Raw genomic sequence first — 24387 nt, forward strand, 5'->3', positions numbered from 1 at the left:
AATAAATTAATACTTAACCAAATTTCCAGCAATATAATTTAGATTAAAACTCCTTACAACTTTATTAAAAACATGTTTTTATGGTTAATTATGCATTAGAAATACAATAGGAACAAAAGCCCCAATTTAATTAGTCATAAGAACCCTAAAATCCCAATTTAAATAAATTGAAACCCTAGGTTTTTAAAATTATAAAATCTGAAAATTATAACAACAATTATAATCTGAAATTATTAGTTTAAAACATAAAAACATGATTTTGATAGTAAAAATATAAACTTTATACTATAAAATCAAAACCCAAAACTAATTATAAACATTAAGCATAAAAAAAACTTCGTTAAAATCAAAAACTGCTCGAAAATCATATTTAGAGGCTGAATTTGGCCACGAGAGGGTGGTGCTCACTACCAAAAGTAATGAGTCTTTCTTAAAACATTGTTTCCACATGGAAAACACTACTTTTTTTGTCAAAATCGGATGAGTTCAGAACCTGATCGGGATTAAAACGGGATTAATATTAACGAACCAAAATCTAAACATTAAAACACGAATTTACGTGTTCAAAATAATATGGAATTAAGTTAAACTAATTAGTAGTATAATCACCAAAATTTCAAAACACCATTACTATAAAAGCCCTAAATCGATTGTTCATAAAAACCCTAAAATCATGATTTTCAATGATTAAAAACCCTAGGTTATTAAATTTACAAAATCTGAAAATTATAACATTTATAAAATCTGAAATTATAAAGTTTAATCATCAAAATACAATTTGATACTAATTAAATTAATTTCAAACAATAAAATCAAAACTCATAATCAATAATTATAATTACACAAATTAATAAAACAAAGGAGAAAGAAAATAAGACTAACCTTTTGTGTGGGGAAATTTTTGGGATGTATGGGGTATTTATAGGAGAGAGGGTAGTAGGGTAAGTAGGGATATTGGGCCTCATTAAATTAATGGGTCAATTAAGAAAGTAAACCGGGTTTGGTTTGTTTGTTGGACATAAATTATAGAAGGAAGGTTCATAAAAAGTTCTTTGTAATAAAATCGTTTATCAACCCCAAAAATAATTTGAAACTTTTGAAATTAAATTCCGGAAAAATACAAATAAATATTATAAATAATATATAATTTCATTTATAATATATTTAAAAATATGGGGGATTACACTATACTTATCTATACTTACTTATTATATTCTATCTATACTAATATATTAAAAGGCGTTTCTAAAAACGTTGACGTGCCACGTAGTCCCCTTTTTATTGCGCTATGTCACCTTTCAAAGGTTTCATGATGCCACATCAACACTCAAACAATCTTAACTATTACGTTGAACTCTCAACCTTTTATAACAAAGATGACTATTTAACCATCTAAGCCAATTGTCAATTATGTTGTTAATAGGTAAAAAAAAATTTATATAAAGGCAAACCACAAGGTTCAATTTTGACTACATATATAAGAATAAGGAAATTTTGTATTTTACTACCTTTAAAATGCTTAATTTTGAAAATAACTACAAGAACAAAAAAAAAAATTATTTAACTACCACTCAAACTCAATTTCTTTTTATTTTGCTACCAGATAACGAAAACTGTTACTGTAGACAGTAGTGGGGCCCACCCAATTAAAAACCATCTTCTTTTCAGTACTAGAGAGGATCCATTCGTGACAATACAAAGACTGTGTGAACAAGCATGTAGTGTCTTAACTTAGTTGTGGCCCACACGAATGCGAGGCACAATTTCTCAAGTGGTGTATAGCGTGCTTCATATTCGAGCATCTTTTTGTTTAGATAGTAGATGGCGTTTTCTTTTTCTTCTACCTCTTGTGCGAGCATAGCTCCCATTGTTTCTTTGGTGACTGTAACCTTAGAGGGATTCCTGGAAGTGCCGGGGCTAATACGGGAGGATTGGAAAGATATTCTTTGATCTTCTCAAAGGCTTTTTGACACTCGTCGTCCCATATTACTGGCACGTTTTTTCTTAAGCTTCTTGAATATTGGCTCACATATTGTTGTTAGCTTAGATATGAACCTACTTATATATTGCAATCGGCCAATAAATCCTCGAATTTGCTTCTCGGTTTTGGGCGGTGGCATTGACATGATTGCTTTGATCTTGTGGGTCTATCTCTATTCCTCTAGAGCTTATGACATATCCCAAGAGTTTGCCTGAGGTTACTTCAAATTGGATGGATTCAATCTCATTTTGTATTTTCTTAGCCTCTCGAAGAATTTTCTTAGGGCCACTTGATGTTCTGGACGGTCTTTGAATTTCACAATCATGTCGTCCATATATACTTTGACTTCTTTGTGCATCATGTCATGGAGTAGGGCAATTGCTGCTCGTTGGTAAGTGGCACCCGCATTTTTCAACCTGAATGGCATTACCGTGTAACAGTAAGTACCCCAAGGTGTTATGAATGTTGTTTTCTCCATGTCTTCTTCGGCCATGAGAATTTGGTTGTACCCTGTGTATCCATCCATAAACGAGAGAAGTGCGTGATTCGCTATATTATCTACCAAAATATCAATGTGTGGTAAAGGGAAGTCATCCTTTGGACATGCCTTATTTAGATCTCGATAGTCGACACACATTCGAACCCTACCATCATTTTTCGGAACTGGGACCACATTTGCGACCCATTCGGGGTATTTGGATACCCTGATAAAACCTGCAGTTATTTGTTTTTGTACTTCTTCTTTTATTTTAAGAGCTACGTCGGGTTTCATTCGACGTAACTTTTGTTTTACAGGTTTCATTCTTGGGATTAGTGGTATAGTGTGTTGAGCTATTTCTCTATTAATGCCTGGCATATCTTCATACGACCAAGCGAATACATCGATGAATTCTTTAAGTAGATTAATTAAATCGGCTCTTTCATCTTTGTTTAGCGTGAATCCGATTTTATCTTCTCTTTTAATGATTGGATCTTTTGAGATATCAACCGTTTCAGTGTCCTCAAATTATTGGTGTTTTATTTTCAAGTGTTTCTATTGCTTTAAAAATTTCTTTGTCATTTTCATCGTTCGTTAAGCAATCCTCGTCATCTTGAATTAAAGAAAAATACGAGGAATAAGGGGAAGAAGACATATTATTAAACTCAGAAATCATTCCATCAAATAGAGAGATGTCCGTTGGGACTTGATTGCTAATTATCCTAGGAGTAGATGCTGAATATAGAACAGCTAGAGGGAGGTGCTACAGCTAAAGACTTAGAAGACTTTATGGGGGGAAGACTCTGACTCAAATGATTCTTTGAACATTGGCCCTTGTCTTGTAGTTATTGAGATCTTCTTTCCGCTTGCAGTAGGCACCTTCACTTTCTTGCGCCATCCTCGCACTAAATCCTCTGCTGGAGTGATGAGTTCTGAAGGATCAAAGTTCTCGTTTTGTAGGACTGTTTGAATGAGTGAGGAGTTATCCTCTGTATATTTAGGCTCATTCTTTTCTCGTCCAAAGAGAAGTCCCATGACATTAAAGTCAAAGCATGGGGGTGCTTTTTCCTTATGGACAGGAGTTGGGATCTCATCTAGAAAGCAACAATCCAGAAATATTTCGAACCCGAGTTGTCTTATGCCGTTTACAACAAAGGGTTTTGGAAATTCGTAACATGGGTAATCTTCTCCCTCTCTTATGAACTGTCCATTTAAAGTAAGAGGATATTGATCCATTGGGATTACTTTCTTTTGTGTGTGAGCATTCCTACGTGCCTTTGATTTTTCCCGAGCTCGCTTTAGATCTCCGAGAGTCGGTTCAAAACCAAGTCCGAAGTATCTAATTTAGGGAGTCCAGGTATTCCCATCTGTTTCGTTATTCCTTTCTTCCTTCCTAGAGTCATTCCAAGGAAGTGTCCTTGTTTCCTCAGGATAGCATTGGTTATCATGTTGGAGTGGAGGTCATAGCGGAGAGGGGTCCTTTCGAGCTTAGAGCGTCGAAACTGAGCGTCGGAAGTCGAGTCGAAAATAATAAAAAGACAAGACGGCAAAACGGTAATAAATCAACAATGACCAAAATACCCCTAGCATCAGAACACTGAGTGCTAGTGGGTATAGCCAAGCTAGCAGCCCGCACCAAGTGCGAGGCTTGCTAGCAAGCTGCGGCTAGCAGCCCGCACTTAGTGCATGGCGTGCTAGCGCGCTGCATCTAGCAGCCCGCGCTAGGTACGGGGGGTGCTAGCAGCAGCTCTCGGTAGCAGCAGCCCGCACGCAAGTGCAAGGGCGTGCTGGCCGAGAGTGCGAGCAGCAGCCCGCACTTTGTGTTGCGAGGATGGTTGTGCCGAGAGAAAGGCAGCAGCAAGTTGGGAAGCCCACTTGGGAGCCTTGGTGCCCAAGTGGGAGTTGCCAAGTGGCGCAAGGAGAGGGAGAGAGTGGGGAGCAAGTTTGGTCCCCTCCTCTCCAAGTGGTCCTCACCTACTCCCTCATGTATGCATGACACTTGTTGATTTATTACTAGTTTGCTTAATTATTTTATTTTAGCTTTAAAATAAAATGTGAAAATCTCATTGTCCCACATTGATGGGAGAGAATTTCATACTCTCATCATTCCCTATATATACCCAACTTGGGGTATTGGGAATGATGCTTGAGTAGGAGTTGAATAGGGCATTGCCATTGCAAAAACCCTTGAACTCACATAATACTCGGGCTTGGTCGGGCCTTGCTAACCCCAAGGCAACATACCTTAAAGTCGGTAGTCGTTTTGCGGGTGGATCTCCGTCGGAGGCCGTCGTATTTTCGGGGCTAGCTTTCAAGTAAGAGCCTTATCAGTCGGGCGAAGCACGCGACAAAGGTATAATTATTCTCTTTCTACCCTTTGTGTTTATTTGTTATGCTTTTGTGATTTTAATTATTGCGAGCGAGATCCTTGGCTCGGGTTTTTTTAGCGGTGAGTCGGACTCACCAAACCCCAACATACCGAGGCGCGTGGTCGGGTAAACCCCGGAATACAAGGTCAAAGTCTATTTTCCGGCCAAGGTGTGGCCTTGCAAAAAAAAAATTAGTTAAGTTGTGTTTTTGCGAAAAAAAAAATTTATAAGGTGGTTTGCTGCAAAAAAAAATGGCTATAAAAGGTGGTTTAATGCAAAATTTCCTAATTTTAATTTGAAATTTATGAGGTCAATCATATAAACCTACTTAACTATATTTTATAAATACATACACACTCTGATTTCTTAATCGAAACATTAGAATTTCACATTTTCCAGATGTACACTTTATAACTTAAATATATGTTAAGTTGTGTTTTATTAATAATCATAAAATTTTATATTTTGAAAGTGTACTTCGGGATATATTTTTTTCTAACATATAAATCACAAAAGACGATAAAAAAATCATGTGTAAATAGTGTAAATTTTCAAACATTATTGCAATTTTTTAAAATTAAGGAACTATGTTACAAACAGGGCCGTCCCAACTCTTACGGAGGCCCTGTGCAATTACGATATGATTAGGCCCTCTTTATAATTTGTTGTTTCAAAATGAAAATATTAATCATAGATAAAATGCTTAATGTTAAAAAAAAATGGTGTAGCGCGTAAGAGATTCACGAGAGAATATGATATATAAATGTAATTTGATCCTACATCTTACATATCGTACCTCCAACCTTGATACTTTAACTAAATATTTTTTATCACACAAAATTACAAGATATATAAAATTATTGGCAATTTGGCATCCAAAATTTAAGTATTATTTTGAATGTACAAATTTTTTTCCAAAATGAAAATTTAGTATTAGTTGAATATACACAATGACTTTTTTTTTTAATTGTCAATTATTATTTATCACACTACAAGATATAGAATTTATGTCGAATACAAAAATCAAATATATATACCAATAATGAGCATCTTAAAATTTATCTTGTGTAACAACAACGAAAAAATAAAAATTTATCTTGTGTAATAACAACGAAAATATAAATGCAAGTAAAGGAATATTAGATCAGTTAACAAATAATTAAAACACTGCTAATGCCAACTATATATGTTGTATAAATCTTTAAAGTAAAATTGAATGCCAAAGAAAAAAAAGACCTCTTATTAGGATTCGAAGCTAAAACCTTCAATATCAAATAATAGGTGCAAAACCATTGAGCTAAACTGCCTTATATGAATAAACTAGCTTAGGACCAGTGCCATGCACGGTAATAAAAAAAAAATGATTTTTTTTATTTATTTTTTTTATATAAAACTGTCATCAACACAATACAACTATAACATAGGTTGTGTTTAGTTTCTTCTTATTTTGCAAATATAAAATTAAATACGGAATATAACAAAAGAGCGATAAGACCATGAGTATATTAGAATAATATATTACACCCAATGGGTAGGAATAATAATCCCGTTTTAATGATATTTGGTCAAATTTTTTCCCTATCAAAATATAATAACATGAAAATATTTAAGAATAAAATTTAGAAAGTGCATACATAGATTAGAGTTTATAATATTTATAATGTGAAGCTATATTGTTATACTCCCTTCATCTCATTATGTTCTTCTTATACATTATTAGGAGAGAAACCAATTAAAAATATATATATATATATAAATAAATAAATAAAAAATAAATTAAAAAAAAAACAAAATTCCCATCTTATATTAAAAAAGAGACCCTAATCAAAATAGTAATAGTAATAGTAATAGTAATAGTAATAGTAATAGTAATAGTATTAGTATTAGCATTAGTAATAATAACAATAACAATAATAATAATTTAATAACAATAACAATAACAACAATAATAAATTCATCGGTTTTTTTTTAAATATTGTGTCACAATTACCTTATTTAAAATAATAATTCATATTAATAATTATAAAGAATAAAATATATGTATTGTTCTATTTAAAGATATGGCGGAGTAATATTTATAGGTGAGTAAGTAGTAGATTTGGAAAATATTTTGTTACAAATAAAAAAAGTTTGTGAATAAACAATACCATAATTTTATGATTTGGTGAATATTTTGTGTATAAATGATAATAGGTAATTACATTGGGTAGATAAAGAAATAAAATTAAAAATGGGGGGAATTTAGAGGGAAAAAACAACACCAGGAAGTGACATGTATCATTCCTAGTGTCTGTTTTAGTATTATAATATTGATATTCTATTTAAAGATATGACAGAGTAATATTTATAGGTGAGTCAGTAGTAGATTTGGAAAATATTTTGTTACAAATAAAAAAAAGTTTGTGAATAAACAATACCATAATTTTATGATTTGGTGAATATTTTGTGTATATATTATACTAGGTAATTACATTGGGTAGATAAAGAAATAAAAATAAAAAAAAGGGGGGGGGGGATTTTAGAGGGAAAAAACAACACCATGAAGTGAAATGTGTCATTCTTGATGCATATTTTAGTATTATATATTGATGGATTACACACTAGAAAGTTATATAACCATTTATAAGAAATCTAGGTCTCTTCAGTTTTTAAGCCCTGTGCACCCGCTCAGGCTACACCGGGTAAGGGTCGGCCCTGGTTACAAATATATACTACAATTATAAAATTAAAATACAAATTTACAATTAAACTATTTAATATGGAATATACAATATGCTTGTTCTAAAAATTTATCTGTTTAAATTACATATATTTATAAATATATATACACATAATAATAAATTCTCTATGGTGAACTCCTACTTTTTACTTTTCTAAGTGGTAAACATTCTTAAATTTTATTATCAATGGTAAACCTTAATTTGTGATTACCATTTATAAGTGTTATTTTAATAAAAAAATCCTTAATTATGGGTTAGTTTTTTATTTTTTTAATAATTAAATTATTATAAAAATATTTTTCAAAAAAAAAAAAAAACCAAACCCCTCCCCCACCCAACCAGCAGCTCCTCCCCCTCCACCACTGTCAGCCCCGACCACCAGCCCAACCCCCAACCTGATTTACCCCCGACCACCAAACATCCTCCCAGCCCAACCCCCGACCACCGAAACCCCCACCCGACTTAACCCCGACCACTGAACAACCTCCAAGCCCAATCCCCGACCACCGAAACCACCACCTGACCTGGCCCCGACCCCTAAAACGCCACCCCGACCCCCAAAACAGCAACGAACTCCAATAAAACCACCGCCACCCCCACCGCAAAACTCCAACCAGTTACCTGACCACCCGCACATCTCCCTTCGCTGCTCCCAGATGCACCACCAATCAGCGGAAAACAGGGGAGGGGTGGTTTCGGAGCTGCGGTGGTCGCGAAGTGGTGGAATCGGGGCTGCGGTAGTCGAGAAGTGGTGGAATAGGGGCAGCGGTGGTCGATTTTTGCGGGTTAGGGTTTGTTTGGATGGGTGACGCGACGGTAAGTGGTGGTCGAGGTAACTGGGCATGGGTCGTCGGCGGTGGGTGAGCTGGAAGCCGCCGTCCGATTTCTGGGCTGGGGGAGAGGGGAGCTGCGTGCAGGTCAGGGGGGGAGGGAATGGTGGTGAAGGTGGTGGCAGCCTGGCAGGGGTGGGGGAAGGGGTGGTTAGGGCTTGGGTCAGGTGGCTAGGGCTTGGGTCAGGTGGCTAGGTGGGTGGGGAAATAAATTAAGGCAAAATAGGAATTTCAGGTTTTTCTTAAAAAAAAAAAAAACATTTTTAAATGTTAACCATAGTTAAATAATTAGATTAAATCATTATTAAGGTTACCAATTGCTTTGTCATTCTATTTGGGGTTTACCATTGATAATAAATTTTAAGAATGTTTACCACTTGTAAAATTAAGTAACTGGAGTTCACCAGTGAGAATTTCCCTTATATTTAATATAATATATAATTTGTGGTTAATAAAATATATATTAATTTGTTTAAAGTTCTTTGATTAAAATATATAGGACTCTTGCTTGGTGTGCTTATATTATATAATTTGTAGACTAATTCATATAGAAAGGAAAAAAAAAAAAAAAAAAAAAAAAAAAAAAAAAAAAAAGGATCGGACTCTTGGTGTGTATAGTATCATGTATAAGAATCTTTTTTTTTTTCCTCTTCGTGTAAAGTAGTCTATATGTTATTTGCAATTTAGTACATTTAGCTTTGTAATCTAAATACCAAAAATTTATTGTTCCTTATTATATATATATTAGTGTGTAATTTGTACTAGTGTGAATTTTTTAATTTTTACTTTTTAATTTATAATTTATAATTTGTAATTTATAATTTGTAATTTGTAATTTATAATTTGTAATTTGTAATTCGTAATTTGTACTAGTGAGTAATTTGTAATTTCTACTAGTGTGTAATTTGTACCACTGTGTAATTCCTTATTCAATTTAAATGAATATGTATTAGTGTGTAATTTGCATTGTGTACCAGAAGATAAGGATTTGACTAGCATTGCTTTTGAGCACCCTCAAACAGTTGCCGCAATTTTCCTTTCTTCAACCGCCCGCTTCCACTCTTCAGCCGCCTCAGTCTCAGCCTTGACAACAATCTTTCCTATAATTTCCCATATTTATAGATTATAATATATTTCTTTATTATTCATACAAATATTTTATTTTGATTTCAATATATAATTTATTTTATGCAAAATTTATTTGAACTTTATTAAATGAATAAGCTTTATTTTAAATTAAAATCGTCTTCCTACCTACTAATCATGGTTTGACAATAATATTTTAATAATAGTAGCCTAATTTTCACCTAACCCAACATTGGCCCAAAAATGAGTCATAATCTTATTCACAAAATTTTACCTAGACTCTAGTGTACGATGAAATCCCTGCACCCCTTCCAAACGACACTGCATCCTGTTGTTTTTAATTTGTTTCACCACCAAACTATAGGACACCTTGATCTCCATCTTAAATTCTTAATTAACTTTAGTGAACTACATCTTTGCCAATCTCAGTGTCGTTCTCTACTTCTCCGTTGATCACAAAATAAAATTCGGTAGAATCGCTGCATTGTTTTAAATATATATATGAATTGCAGAGATTTTAGTATATCGATTTGATTCAAAATTGATTGTCGTAACTTATGATCAATTAGTTCAACAAGCAAACTACGAGCTTATTCAAACAGCCAGCCATATCAAAAAACTAACACAAGAATTCAAGAATCGTAAAAATATATAATTTGATCCAAAATTTTCTAATTTTTTTGTAGGATGAAGATTTAGAATTATGCTAGTTTACTGTTGAGGAAATTAAAGCTGTCGACTACTTGTTCTACAAGTTTCTAATTTACTTTGTGCAGTGGTTGAAGTCAAATATGGAAGCAATTGAGAAGGAGAAAGAAAAAGATGTAGAGTTAAGCTTAGAGGATTGTAGATAGAGATGGAAATGGATCGGGTTCGGGTTCGGGGCGGGTGGACCATCACCCGCATCCATCACCCGCATCCATCCACCCCACCCGATCCATCCACCACCCGCTATTATTTTCACCCGAATCCGTCCATCCATCATCCACGGGCGAAACGGATGGTTCGGGTAATAATCGGATGTATAATAAGAGCATTTAAAATGAATAAAAATTACCTAAAGTTTAGTGCGTTTCGAGCGTTATCGTTTTATTGTAATATCAACATAATTATCGGATGATTTTGTTAACTAATAAACTCATAATTCATAAACTTCAAAAGTTCAAATCCAAACTTTAATTCACACTAACATAAAAGTACAGCAAAATAAAATAAGTAGGAGTAAGCCTACATATTACATATGAAATTCTAAAATTTTTTAGTCTTGAAAACATCTAAACAACTAAAACAGTAGCACCATTGCAACAATGGCCTTGTAATCTTGTAGGAGTCCATCTTCATACAATCATATGTTCATCTTCATCTCCCTACCAAATTAACAAGGATTAATTAGACAATGTGAATAGTAGTTACTAAAAGAATAAATTAGAGACTTAGTATATAAAAATGATTGTGCTTTCAAAAAAAAAATATATATATATATATATATATATAAACTATTACCGAGTCTAAGTCAACCACTTCACTCCCTCCACTACCACTTCCATCATCATCCACTTTATCATAATCATCTAGAATAGTAGAACATGCTTGAGAATTCTCCAAAGTAGTACCTAAACCAATACATCAGTAGCTTTTGCATAAATAACAAGGTACTTACATCAAACATAATAAGTAGTATGATAAAAACCTTACCAGAGTACTTACATCAAACATACAAACATAAAAAGTAATATGATAAAAATCTTACCAGAGTACTCTCCAAGTATCCAATTTTGCATGCACATTAAAGCTTCAACTGTATTAGTCGCAAGTCGGGAACGATGAGGGCTAATAACTCTTCCTCCCATGCTAAATGCACTCTCTGATGCGACAGTAGATGCTGGAATTGCTAGCAAGTCTTTGGCAATCCTTTGCAACGTTGGATATTTTAGCTTTATATTCCAATTAAAGCTGGGCGTGGGCCGGGTCAGCACGCGGGCGGCCCGGGCACGGCACGAGGATGGCCCGGCACGGCACGGCCCGCCGGCAGGCCCGGCCCGGCACGATGGCACGCCCCTCGTGCCTCGTGCGGGCTGCGGTTAAAAAAAACCAAAAAACAGCCCGGCACGGCACGAGCCCGGCCAATAGCCCGCAGGCACGGCCCGCAGGCACGGCCCGCAGGCACGGCCCGCAGGCACGGCCCGCAGGCACGGCCCGCAGGCACGGCCCGCAGGCACGGCCCGCAGGCACGGCCCGCGGGCTAACGGCTATAAGGCTGGTTGTGTTTTCCCTCCAACGGCCATAAACGGCCATAAACGGCCATAAACGGCTATAAACGGCTATATTTTCACCTATAAATACCACCCTAAACTTCCAATTCTTTCCACAACTCAACTTCTCATCTCATTCTCTTACTCTCTTATTCTCATAATCTCATTATTCTCATATATTATAATTTATAAATTATAATCTCTTAATATTTCTTAATCTCTTATTCTCTTATAAATTTTACATTTTTAATATTATTAGTCTACTACCAAAAAAAAAAAAAAATACTTTGTTATATTTACATTCGGGAAATTATAATTTCGGGAAATTATAAATTCGAGAAATTATAAATTTGGGAAAGCGTTGAAGCGTCGTTGTAAGATCTAACTCAACTTTATTTTAATTTGTTATTGTTATTGTTATTATTATTGTTGTTATTATTATTATTATTATTATTATTATTATTATTATTATTATTATTATTATTATTATTATTATTATTGTATACTTGGAACTACTTAATTACATAAAAACTAATTTCTATTTTAATTGTGGGTTATTTGGATTGTTGAAATCTGTCTAAGGCGGGATTTGGGCTCTGGACAACGTCGATCCTAACCATAACCTACCTGGGATCTCATTGATTTAGATAATCTACTATTATTATAATTATTTTTGAAAATTTATTAACTTACTAATTAAGTAATAATTAAGAAAAAAAACTTACTTATACTTGTTAATTGTTATAATTTGTTACTTTGTTAGTGTTATAAACTTATAATTGTTAATTTGTTATAATTGTTAATATTGTTGTTAATTATTATTTATTAGTTAATAATCTTAATTAATCATGGCATCAAACCCGAACCAATCCTCCTCTAAAAAAGCCAAATCTAAACGACCATTGGAAGGCTCTTCTATGCCCCCCCCTACAATGCAAATCCCTACTATGCAAATCCCTACAATGGCCACCACCCACCCCGGGTTTTCTACCGGTTTTCCCACCGGATTAGATCAACAAGGGACATTCCAACCATGGCAAAGCACCCAATCTCCACCTTATTATGCCTCCGCACATGATATGCCTTTTGAATTTAACTATCAAACAACTCAAGCAAGCAACACACAACCTGCCGGCTCTAGTGACCCATCCGTCCAAAATACTATTCCCCCATCTGATAACCCATTCATTGAATGGTACACCGAAGAAGAAATGACCCTTTTGAAAAACCGAAAGAGTAAATGTTGGCAATATTTCTTGTTAAGTAGAGATGGTGAAAAAGCCAAGTGTAAAACTTGTGGTAATATTTATTCGGCTCCAGCCAAAGGCGGTACGGGGCACCTAAACCGACACAGTGAAAAATGTGGTGCCCCAAGTACTGACCCAACTCAACCAAAAATTTCTCAATTCCATCCTTATGGCTTCACTTACAATTATGAGAGAGATAGGGATGAACTTGGGAGAATGATAGTCCAAGCCGAACAACCTTTTCTTTTTGCTGAAAGTGATCCGTTTAACAATTACATTAAACGAGCACTACAACCCCAACACAAAAAAATCTCCCGAAAAACCGTTAAAACAGCTGCCATGAAAACTTACTTAGAATACAAAATGAAATTAATTGAAGAACTTAAAACTCTTACTTCAAGAGTTTCTATAACTTCTGATGCATGGGATGGTGGTTATGGTTTACATTATTTGTGTGTTACTTGTCATTGGGTTGATAGTGAATGGTTATTGCAAAAACGTATTATTTATTTCAAATTGCTTGAATACCCCCATACGGCCTTTAATATTTCTAATTGTATTATGAGTGCTCTTGATGAATATTGTCTTAGGGACAAAATCATGTCCATGACGTTTGATAATGCAACATCCATGACAGCTAGTGCTAATCTAATTAAACCAAACTTGCATAATGTCATAATGGATGGAGATGCATTACATATTAGATGCATTTGTCATGTTTTAAACTTGTGTGTTAAGGATGGACAAGAAGCAATTGGTCCATACTATTCCAAAATTCGAAATGCTGTTTTGTCTATTATGTCTTCTAGCAGTAGGTATCAGGAATGGAGGCGATATCTTAAGCAAAATAAGATAAAGCCTATTAGAATTAAAACGGATTGTCCAACTAGGTGGAACTCCACCTATGACATGTTGAGTCAGGCACTTTCGTATAGAGTTCCATTTTCATTGTTTTACAATAATAAGTATCCACAATTCATGATAGCAGACTCCGATTGGGATAATTGTGAAAAATATATGCAATTTTTACAATTATTATATAGTATGATAGAAGAACAAGTTTGAAGCCCGAAACACTAGAAATGTGTGTTTGCTTGAAGGATTGGATGGATGCCCAAGAACGCATCCAAGATCGTACTTTTACGGCCAACGACAACATCGATGGTTCCGATCGTTCTGGTTCAACTAGCTCCTCCGCATTAGCTAGTGAACATGAAGCCGAAGATGAAGACGAAGAAGATAATGAAGACCTTGATTGAAGATTACCAACAACTCGAGAATTAATATTAATTAGCGAAAATTCTAGTATTTCCTATGTACTCTATTAATTAGTGAAAATGTTAGTATATCCTATGTTGGCTATGTACTCTATTAACATTAGCCGTATAATAAAATAACAAAATAAGTTATTCATCAATTATTGTTAGTTGTACACTTGTACTTCATATTATCTTTTACTTAATAAATTTTTATGAATGAATTTTTTCAACTTTTAATTTTATGGAATATGTTATATTGTTATTTAATTTTTGTCTAATACTTATATAGTTATATGAATAATATGATATATAGTAAATTATGAATGAACAATAAATATTAATATAATTTAAACAATATTTAATATAACTTAACTCCATAAAAAATTTAATAATTATTATATTCAAATATTAAATTGTATAATTATTCAATTCAATTTTTTCTTTCATAAAAAAAATTCAAGTTTTTTTAAAGTTTTTTTTAATTTTTTTTTTTAAAAAAAAAAAAGAAAAAAGGGTAAGCCGTGGCCCGTGGGCCGGCACGGCCCGCCTCCACCGTGGGCCGGCACGGTGGCCGGCACGACGGGCGGCCCGGCACGGCACGACCGGCACGGTGGGCCGTGCCGTGCCGTGGACAGGGATGCTTGAAGGCAGGCCCGGCACGGCACGGCCCGCCTCCACCGTGGGCCGTGCCAGGCCCGGCACGACACTGTACCAGGCCCGCCTAGGCACGGCCCACGGCAGGCCCGGCACGGCACGTGCCCAGCACTAATTCCAATACCTTAAGATATCAAATCCACCACTTTCCGGCAACGCATCTTCCTCTAAGTAATGGTCCAATTCTGATTTCACATTCACCCTCCTCTTCTTTGTTTTTTTCATTCTACTCCACTTATCATCTCCCTCATCTCCACCAATGTCCATACCTTCATTAACAGATTTATTTCCAGTCCCATCAACTCAAGTATAGGCATCACTTGTGTACACTTTATCTTGATACTCATATAAGAGGTCATACAAAAAGTTCTTCACTCTTTGAATCTCAAGTTCAGCCTCATGTCCATAAATCTCCTTGAAATAAAATTCAACACATTCCAACTTATTCCTAGGATCTAATATGGCAGCAATAGCTAAAAGCTCATTAATATTACTCCAATACTTATCAAACTTAGTAATCATTTCTCTATCCATATCCTTAATAACTCCTACATCACTAGTCTTCCATGAGTTCAATGCAAGTTTTATTTCACAAATTTGACGAAAAAATAAGTTGGAAGTTGGATACTTTCTACCAGAAAATAATTCAGTCACCTTGTGAAATTTTTTAAGTTTCTCACAAACAATGGTAACAAATTCCCAATCTTGATTGGTCGGAAGTGTGAATTTTAACCTTGGATTTTGACGCTTAATACTTGAAAAAACATCTTTGTAAGGCAAAACAGATTGCAACATCAAAAAGGTTGAGTTCCATCTAGTTTTACAATCAAGTACTAATTGTTTACCTTCTTAACCTTTCATAGATTTCACTTTGTTTGCAAAAATCTCTCTTCTTTTAGGGGTTCCTGACCAAAAAGCCACACAATCTCGCACTCTTTCAATCCCACCACCAATGACATCTAACCCATCTTGCACAATCAAATTCAAAATGTGTGCACTACATCTCATATGCACAAATTTTCCATTCAAAATCATAGAATCTTCACTAAGTCTTAGTTTTAAAACTTCCATCATAGCATCATTTGTAGAACAATTATCAACTACCACAGATGAAATCTTTTCAGCAATATTATAAACATTCAAAGTATCCAATAGAACTTGCGCAAGTGTGTCTTTTGTGTGAGGACAGGGCACATAAGCAAACCTATTTCATGAAAAAAAAATTGCACAAGAATATGAACATCATTTATATTCTGAAAAATCAGCACCATTAATACAGAAAATTCAGCACCATAAAACATAATTCAACACCACAAAATATAATTCAGCACCACAAAATATAAATCAACACCATTTATAGCAGCCTTAAACATCATAAAAACATAAAATACAGCAACATAAATGACAACAAAAAGTAGTAGACATACCTTAGAGTTTTGTTGCGTAAAACCCAAAATTGATCTATATAATGTGCGGTAACAGCCATGTACGACTTTTTCTGATTTGAAGCAGTCCACATGTCCGTTGTTATTGCAATTTTAGACTCCGCATGTCCCAAAACCTTTTTTACCCCTGCCTTCTGAGTTGCAAACATCTTCATTATATCAGATCTCAAGGTAGGACGTGAAATGATCTTGAAAACTGGATTCAAGCTACTTACAAATCTTCTAAACCCAACATGATCCACAATAGCCAACGGGTACTCATGCATGATGACCATATTAGCCAACTCCTTCCTGCACAATTCTTGGTTGAAATTAGTTGCATCAACGGAACATGATCCATCAGATTTTCGGCTAACATTCAACAACTTTTGGCGAATATCAACCTTTAGATTCTTTTTGGAGCATCTATGAGTCAAATGATCCTTAAGGTGAGAAGTCCCATTGGTGATGTTAGCTGATAATACCTTGTCACAATGGATACACTTGGCCTTTGATTCCCCATTAACGTCAAACTTATTAAAAAGATCCCACACAGGAGATGTAAGTTTCCTGCTTTTGCGAGAGCCTGAAACTTGGTGACTTGGCTCACTATCAATGTCTTCACCAAACCCAAATGATGTATTAAGTTTAGCAGCCTTTCTCTTTGATGAAGATGGGTGTAGTGGTGGTCGAGGTGGAGGACGGGGAGGTAGGGGAGCGTGCATATTTGGAACGGGGGAAGGAGAAATTGTTGAAGGTGTTGAAGGAGGAACTGATGAATCATACCCAGATTCATTTCCGTCCAAAACATCATTTCCCATACCTAAATTAGCAACAATATTTAATTAAAAAAAAGCAACAAATTTGTGAAAAATACCTTAAAAACAAGCATTATAATCAAATTAATTTCGTCAAAAATAAGGCAGCAAAATTCATGAATTAGCAAGGGAACAAGTTCGTGAAGAAAGGTAGCAAATTCGTGCAAAAAGGATAGGAAATTCGTACAAAAAAAATGGAGCAAATTCATAACATTAACCCTAAAACAAGCAGCAATATTCGAATTAATTTCAAAGGAAAATACGGAAATTAACAACAACAATTACAACAACCAACAACATATATAATTGCATTAAACAAGAGAACAAACAACATATGAACAAATTCATTTCAGTTTCGTATCAACAAATTACTTAAAAAATTCGTATGAACATATTACTTAAAAGTGGACAGAGTTTAGTAATCAAATACCTTTAAAATGGATCCGTCGTTCAGTTTTTGCGGCCACCGACCACCGTGAAAGAGAGGGAGAGAGAGGCAGAGAGCTTTGAGAGAAAGAGAGGAACAGAGAGCGGCGAGAACGAGTGTTTTTTTTTTAAGGTTAGGGTAGGGTTTAGGAATTACGTGAGTAAGAATTAGGACTAAGGAGTTTGGTTTAGTTGGGCCTAGCCCAGTATAAAAATTCAGCAAATTTTTAAAATTTTTTTTTTTTTAAATATTCGGGTGATGGGTTGGGTTAACGGGTCGGGTGACGGGTGAAATTTTTCCACCCGAATCTGATCCGTCACCCGCATACGTTAACCCATCACCCGCCTATCATCCGTTTAAACCGGGTTTTTCACCCATCCAATAAGACGGGTGGAGCGGGTGAGCGGGTGATCCACTGGATATTTCCATCTCTAATTGTAGAGTATTAAGAAGGAGAGAGAAAATGATGAAGATTAGAGCTCATGAAAAGACAGTGAAAACACCGTACTGTATAATAATGAATTTGTTCACGAATTAATTAAAGACAAACATATAAATGAACATATAATGTTTTGTAAATGAACATTTAATAACTTTGTAAATGAACATTTTATAATTTTGGTTTGATAGAACATTTACTTAATTTCATAGATGATCGAAAATTTATTAAAGCTATATTTTTAAATTATTAAAGGAATATGAGGATAATGATAACGGCTCCTGTGATAAACTTATTAAAAATTAGTGGACTAAGTGGAGTATATAAACTATAAAGTACTCCGTATATGAATATTTATAAATATGAAAATAAACATCAAATGGAATATAAATGAATATTCTATTGTAATTGTTGTTATTAGTTAATTCATAGTTTAGGTTGTATTATTCTTCTAATTTGATTCTTATTTGTGTTATTGTATTTATTTTGTAATTTTGATTGTAATCTTATTATTTGATGGTTGCCTTTCTAGTTTTGTGTGTCTTATACGAACATCTATAGTTGTTATAATTTTGCTAACTGATTATTTTTATCAGGTTGGTGTTTTGTATAAAAGTAATCTTAGTTAAAAAAAATGATCACTTGTGTAACAGTAAATGATCATTTATGTTTAATGTATATATTTAGTAGTAAACTATAGGTTCATTGTAGTTCTATTTGAATACATATGTTGTACATGTGAATTTCAATGATTTTCATTCTTTTAAAGACGCTCATATATATTTTAACTAGTAGTGAACATATTTTAATATTTGTTATTTTGCTTTGTTGTAATAATATTCAATTATGCAATTATAAATGTTCATTTATATATACTTGGGCAGCTAAAGCACGCGTTGCGCGCGGGATGGTCAGCCCTTTTGGCTTAATTTTTCTTGGCTTGTGTTTGCACTTGTCAAGGAGTTAATGGACTGATAGAGGAATATCTCTCTATTGCTTAGCCTTAATTTTTCTTGGCTTGTGTTTGCACTTTACATGGAGTTAATTGTCCGCTACCAAAGGCTCTTGTCTTTGACGTTGTAGAATATTCTCGGAAATGTGATACAACATGCTACACCCTTATTTAAGTAGTGAAAAAACATAATGTGCTAATACTTTATTTAGGAATTTATGATATTAATATATATCTTTTGCACTCACTGATCTAATTGGAAACAAAAAGGTATCATATAGCAGTACATGGTACATCACAATACATATATATATAGTAGTGGCATTAATACATAATAGTATTCAGATACACATGATTTCACAATGCTCGAAGTTAACAAATAATCAGAATATGAACTCGGAAAAAATGCTTCTAACAATTTGGTTTTGCAGTAAATTAACCCTATGCAACTGATATGTCTATTTTATATAGTGATTTACCCCCGTCCCTTGGTCATAATTAGTAGTGTTTATGGCTCTTTCGAGCCACTTTTATTACTAATTGGTGTTTTCTAGTGTTTTCGTAGTCTTTGTTGAGTTTTGTAGGAAATTGCACCTTTGGAGCATTTTCTCGGGTTTTTCATGGAGCGACAACGGAAATTAGAGGAGCACGACCATCTTTGAAGCCCAAGGCCGGTTAGAGTCATCGAGCCGGTGATTAAGGGCTCGATACTTGAGATTCCGAGGCGTTTTGGACCAAGTTCAAAGACCCGAAGAGGAAATCCGATTGGGCCGAAGGTTCGGGGCCCAATCAAAGTCCATTTGAGTGCCCAAGTGCTCCGCCCGAAGGCGCGCCCGACCGGGCGGGGCGAGCAAGGAAGAACGAAGTCGCGCTCGGAGCACGCACCCGACCGGGCGCGAGAAATGACTCGAGGGAAAAATGGCGGGCCCGACCGGGCAGTGTGGCGCCCGACCGGGCGCGTGTTTGTGAGGGGCTGATTAATTCCCGATTAGTTTCGTTAAGCGTAGAACTTCTTGTTTAGTATTTATGTAATTTAATTAAGCAAGTTTAGGATCTTCCTTTACATACTCTTACTACTTTTCTCTCTCTACTTAGATTTTCTCTCTCTAAACTTTTACTCTTTCTCTTGTTCTTAAACTCCGTTTGTAATTCCGTCGATTCGGTACGATTTCTATTTTATTAATTTCAGTATTTTATTCCTTCAATTCCTTATGACTTGTTTAATTGCTTTGTTTAGTTTATTTTTAATCATGTCCGAGTAGTTTTCTCTCTAGGGTTTATGGGGATCTGATAAATAATATGAAGGGGTAATTTATGATTGTTTATTGTTAATGCTTGATTAATTTCCTATTGATTGATTTAATGCTATGCAATTAGATTAGGCCTAGTTTAATTGTATGAGTTTGGCAATATTGATTCGAGATTCGAGAGATGAGAATTGATGTTTAGGCTTAGTTTCAATAGGCAGACTAATTTATAAATGGTTAGGTCGAGATTCGAGAGATGAGATTTAATACCAGTAAATTAACTCTGTGATTGTAATACGTAGCGAAAGCCCTTTATGATCTGATTAATTGATGCTTTGATGATTGATTATTATGTTTTACCCTGGAATATTGTTTATTAGTGAACCTATGCCCTAGGCTTTTATTATTATTTGATTTCTCCCTGATTTATTCTCTTACTCATATTCTTCGTAGTATAGACTTTAATCACAACAATATTGGTTACATTGATAGTTTAGATTATAATAATTAATTAGGAGTAGAAAGACTTGTTTCCCTTTGGATTCGACCCTACTTCCCTATCTGCATAAGTTAGAGGACTTAGGTAATTACTTTTGATTAGGGGATACGACTTTACCTTGTCAGCAACCCATAATTCCCTTAATAATTCCCTTGAATCCCTTCTTGCTTTCTTCCCCTTTTCACCATAGTCAGTTTGGTTTCCTTTCTTTCTAGTACATCTATTTCGGCACAATCATAGATTAATTTCATTAGGTTCAATGTCCTTTAAACACAATTATGTGTAAGTCGTTAATTTCGACCTTCACAAAATATTGAAAAAAAAACTCCCACATAAAGCAACAACTTTTCATTGTCTAGTGACTAATCTTGTCATGTAATAAAATCATAATACCCATTAAATTAAATATAGAAAATTTTAAACTTTATTATTCCATTCTTCATGTATAGAAAATTAAATATAGAAAATTTTAAACTTTATTGATTGATGGGTCTTAAGAAAAATTACGAAATTACACTTGGGAGTAAGAAGGTAAAAAAAACATTTGAAAGGGTATAATAATCCGTGCAATATTCATAAGAACAATCTCCCACTTTTTATAAGGTAGGGATATATATATATATATATATATATATATATATATATATATATATATATATATATATATACATATATATATATATATATATATATATATATATATATATATACATATATATATATATATACATATATATATATATATATATACATATATATATATATATATATATATATATATATATATATATATATATATATATATATATATATATATATTGTGTATATATATATAAGTTGTACATGTGATTACCATTGCTTTGTAGTTTCATAAATAATGTTCAGTTATGAAACTATAGATGATCATTTACATATTTACATATGGTAATTTAAGTGTAGTTGATCAAACGCATTTTTGTAATTGACCATTATTTCTACTATATGTGTTCAATTATTTGTTACTTGTTGAATTATTGCAGTGGAAAAAGAGGATGCCTTTATTTTTTAAGAAGCAAGTCAGTTTGATTTTTGGGGGAAGCAATTTTCTTCTGAAGATGATGCTTATAAAATATATAATGAGTATGCTTTTATGAAAGGTTTTGGAATCAGAGTTGGGAGGAGTAAGAGGTAAAGGGATGACTCATTTTCTATGAAAGGATTTATTTGTTCTAATGAGGGTTATAAAGATAAAAAGTGTAGCTTAGAAATATTAGGTCCTAAGAGAGACTTGATACAAGAATTGAGTGTTTAGCTTTAATTTTGTACATTTTTCTATTGATCATTTAGGTGTGTTTATGAGCATATAGTGTCAAATATTCTAATATATATATAGTTAGTGAATGATTGTTCAAAGTTGACAATTGTAAATGTTCAACCACAAATTCAAGTTGTTATGAATATTTAGTTTTTGTTTATGATTATATTTTTTTTCCTAATATGAACATTATATAAGTCGTCAAAAAAATAAGGATGTGATTTTGTAATAATATTTTTGAAAAAAAAAAGTTTATTTCCTTCGGATTAAATTCAAATAGAAATTGTATATCACCAAAAATTTAAATATTGGACATTAAAATATACATCACAATTCCACACATATTATTATACACAATGAATTATCGTTCCAAAATTGAAAAATTCATGTTATATGCTTCGATGATGTTTATGTAATAATTTCTCAAAAAAAAATGTTCATGTAATACAATTGCAACAAAAAATTATTAAAATTAGGGTTTATACTCTTTTTCGAACTAAATATGGATAAAATCACTTACTTCTTCGAATTTCAACCTTGATTTGTTAAATTCTGTAGTAAATGAACAATTCTTTTGATAATCTTTCACTATTTCGTAGAAATTTTTGGATTTTTTAATGCAAAAAATTGGTTTAGAGACATAAAATGTAGAAAATGGGCTTGGAGAGAGAAGGTAAAATGCAGAAAATGGGTTAGGAGAGAGAAAAAGAAATGAAAAAGGTGGTTTGATTTTTTTTATTTGTATATATAAGGGGGTAAAATTAATACAATTACTAATTTTAGGGAAGGGGTATTGAATGAAACTCTGCGTTTAGGGAGGGGTGTAGGGGAACATGCCTAGACTAGTGTCTAGCCATATATAATTAAATCTTATTAGGATTAGAAAAAAGCTTAAACACCTAAGCCCATTTATTTATATAAACCCCAAAACCCTCAAATTTCTCCCCTCTAATCTCACGTAAAACCTCACTCCCTCACGAGCTCTATTACTACCTGCACACCAACAGTTTTAACGCCCTTGTTTCTTCCCTCTTTCATTCCTTCTTCCTTATCTTCTAATTATGCTATTTAAAAGTTTAAATCTTTATATAATCTTGAACTTAAATTGTTGTTGTTATTGATTAATAGTGTTTATTTATTTGTAAAAGATTGATAATTTATAAGTCTTATGATATATATAAAGTTGAAAATCAAATTTCAGATTTAAGTATGAGAATTGAGTTTAAAATCGTGATTTTCCATAGTTTTAGGACTTATAACGTATTAGTCAAGTTATTTAATTATATTGTGTTTATGAAGTATACAACTTCATTGTTGGTGATCAAAATAAATTTTTAGATTATTAAAAGTATGGATTTTGTGATTTAAACTATTCTAATTCATGTTCTAAAGCTCTAGTTGGTTTTTCTAATTAAATTAAGTTAATGGAATGCAAAGGTTACAAGGAAAAATTGTCACTATATTAATCCCAACTTTGCCTCATCCGCCAATGTTAATCTCAACTTCAGTTTATTCCCTATCACTCTCAACTTTGTACCCTATTAATTTTTATCACCCCTAACCGGCCATCCAACCTAAAATTACAGGTAACAAGGCACATGTCAGCGTATGATCGGCTTAAAAAATAAAAATCAAAAATAAAATAAATAATTAAAGTTAAATAATTAAATTAAATTAAATAAATAAAATTTTAAAAACACCTTTTTTCTCCTCCGTCCTCCCCCTGCAACTCCACCAACAACATCCCTCTATCACCACTGCTAGCCCAACCCTTCCCCCCCCCCCCCGGAGCGCTGGTGCCGGTGCTTCCCCGTCCACCTCCCCTTTCCTCTTCGATCACTATGCAAACCAGCCAAAATCTCCCAAATCCCAACCCCCAAATCCCAAACCATAACCTTAACATTCGAAATCAACCACGAAATTGGCCACTGAAGGCCGAAATCGGCTACGAAATCAACCGCGAAATCGGCGCGAGAGAAGAGAGGTTGATGGAGGCCGGTTTTGGTGCGGTTGTGGTCGTTTAGTGCGCGAGATCGAGAAAGGAGGTTGATGGAGGGTTTTTGAGTGGCTGAAATTGGAGAGTGAAGGAGTAGCGGAGAAGAGAGGATGATGGAAGGCGTCGGGGAAGTGACGACACCGAGGCAGGGGTGGTTGTCGCGCTCCTGGGGAAGTGGATTGGCTGGCCGTGGGTGGCTGCGGCGTTGTTGGGTGGTTTTGTTTTTGTTTTTTTTTTTAATTCTTAATATTTTTTTTTTACTTTATACCAATCAGGTTGCAACATGTGTACAAGTAATCTCAAGTCAGCAAGGTTTACCTCTTCAACCGGTTTCAAGTCACTTCGGGCGATAAAAATTAATAGGGTACAAAGTTGGGAGTGATAGGGAATAAACTAAAGTTGGGATTAATATTGG

At 34.0% G+C, this 24387-nt stretch overlaps 1 long non-coding RNA gene across 1 annotated transcript; it reads right to left on the bottom strand.

Moving 5' to 3' along the window:
* Positions 1–10612: 10612 nt before the first annotated feature.
* On the bottom strand, positions 10613–17576 carry LOC145630776 (uncharacterized). Its single transcript, XR_014112242.1, has 3 exons — positions 17549–17576; positions 17087–17123; positions 10613–10831 (listed from the first exon to the last, which is right to left on the bottom strand). It is a non-coding gene; the product is annotated as an uncharacterized LOC145630776 (long non-coding RNA).
* Between the last annotated feature and the right edge of the window lie 6811 nt (positions 17577–24387).

This window comes from Chenopodium album, chromosome 5 (assembly GCF_948465745.1).
Source record: "Chenopodium album chromosome 5, dcCheAlbu1.1, whole genome shotgun sequence".
Classification (NCBI taxonomy): Eukaryota; Viridiplantae; Streptophyta; class Magnoliopsida; order Caryophyllales; family Amaranthaceae; genus Chenopodium; species Chenopodium album.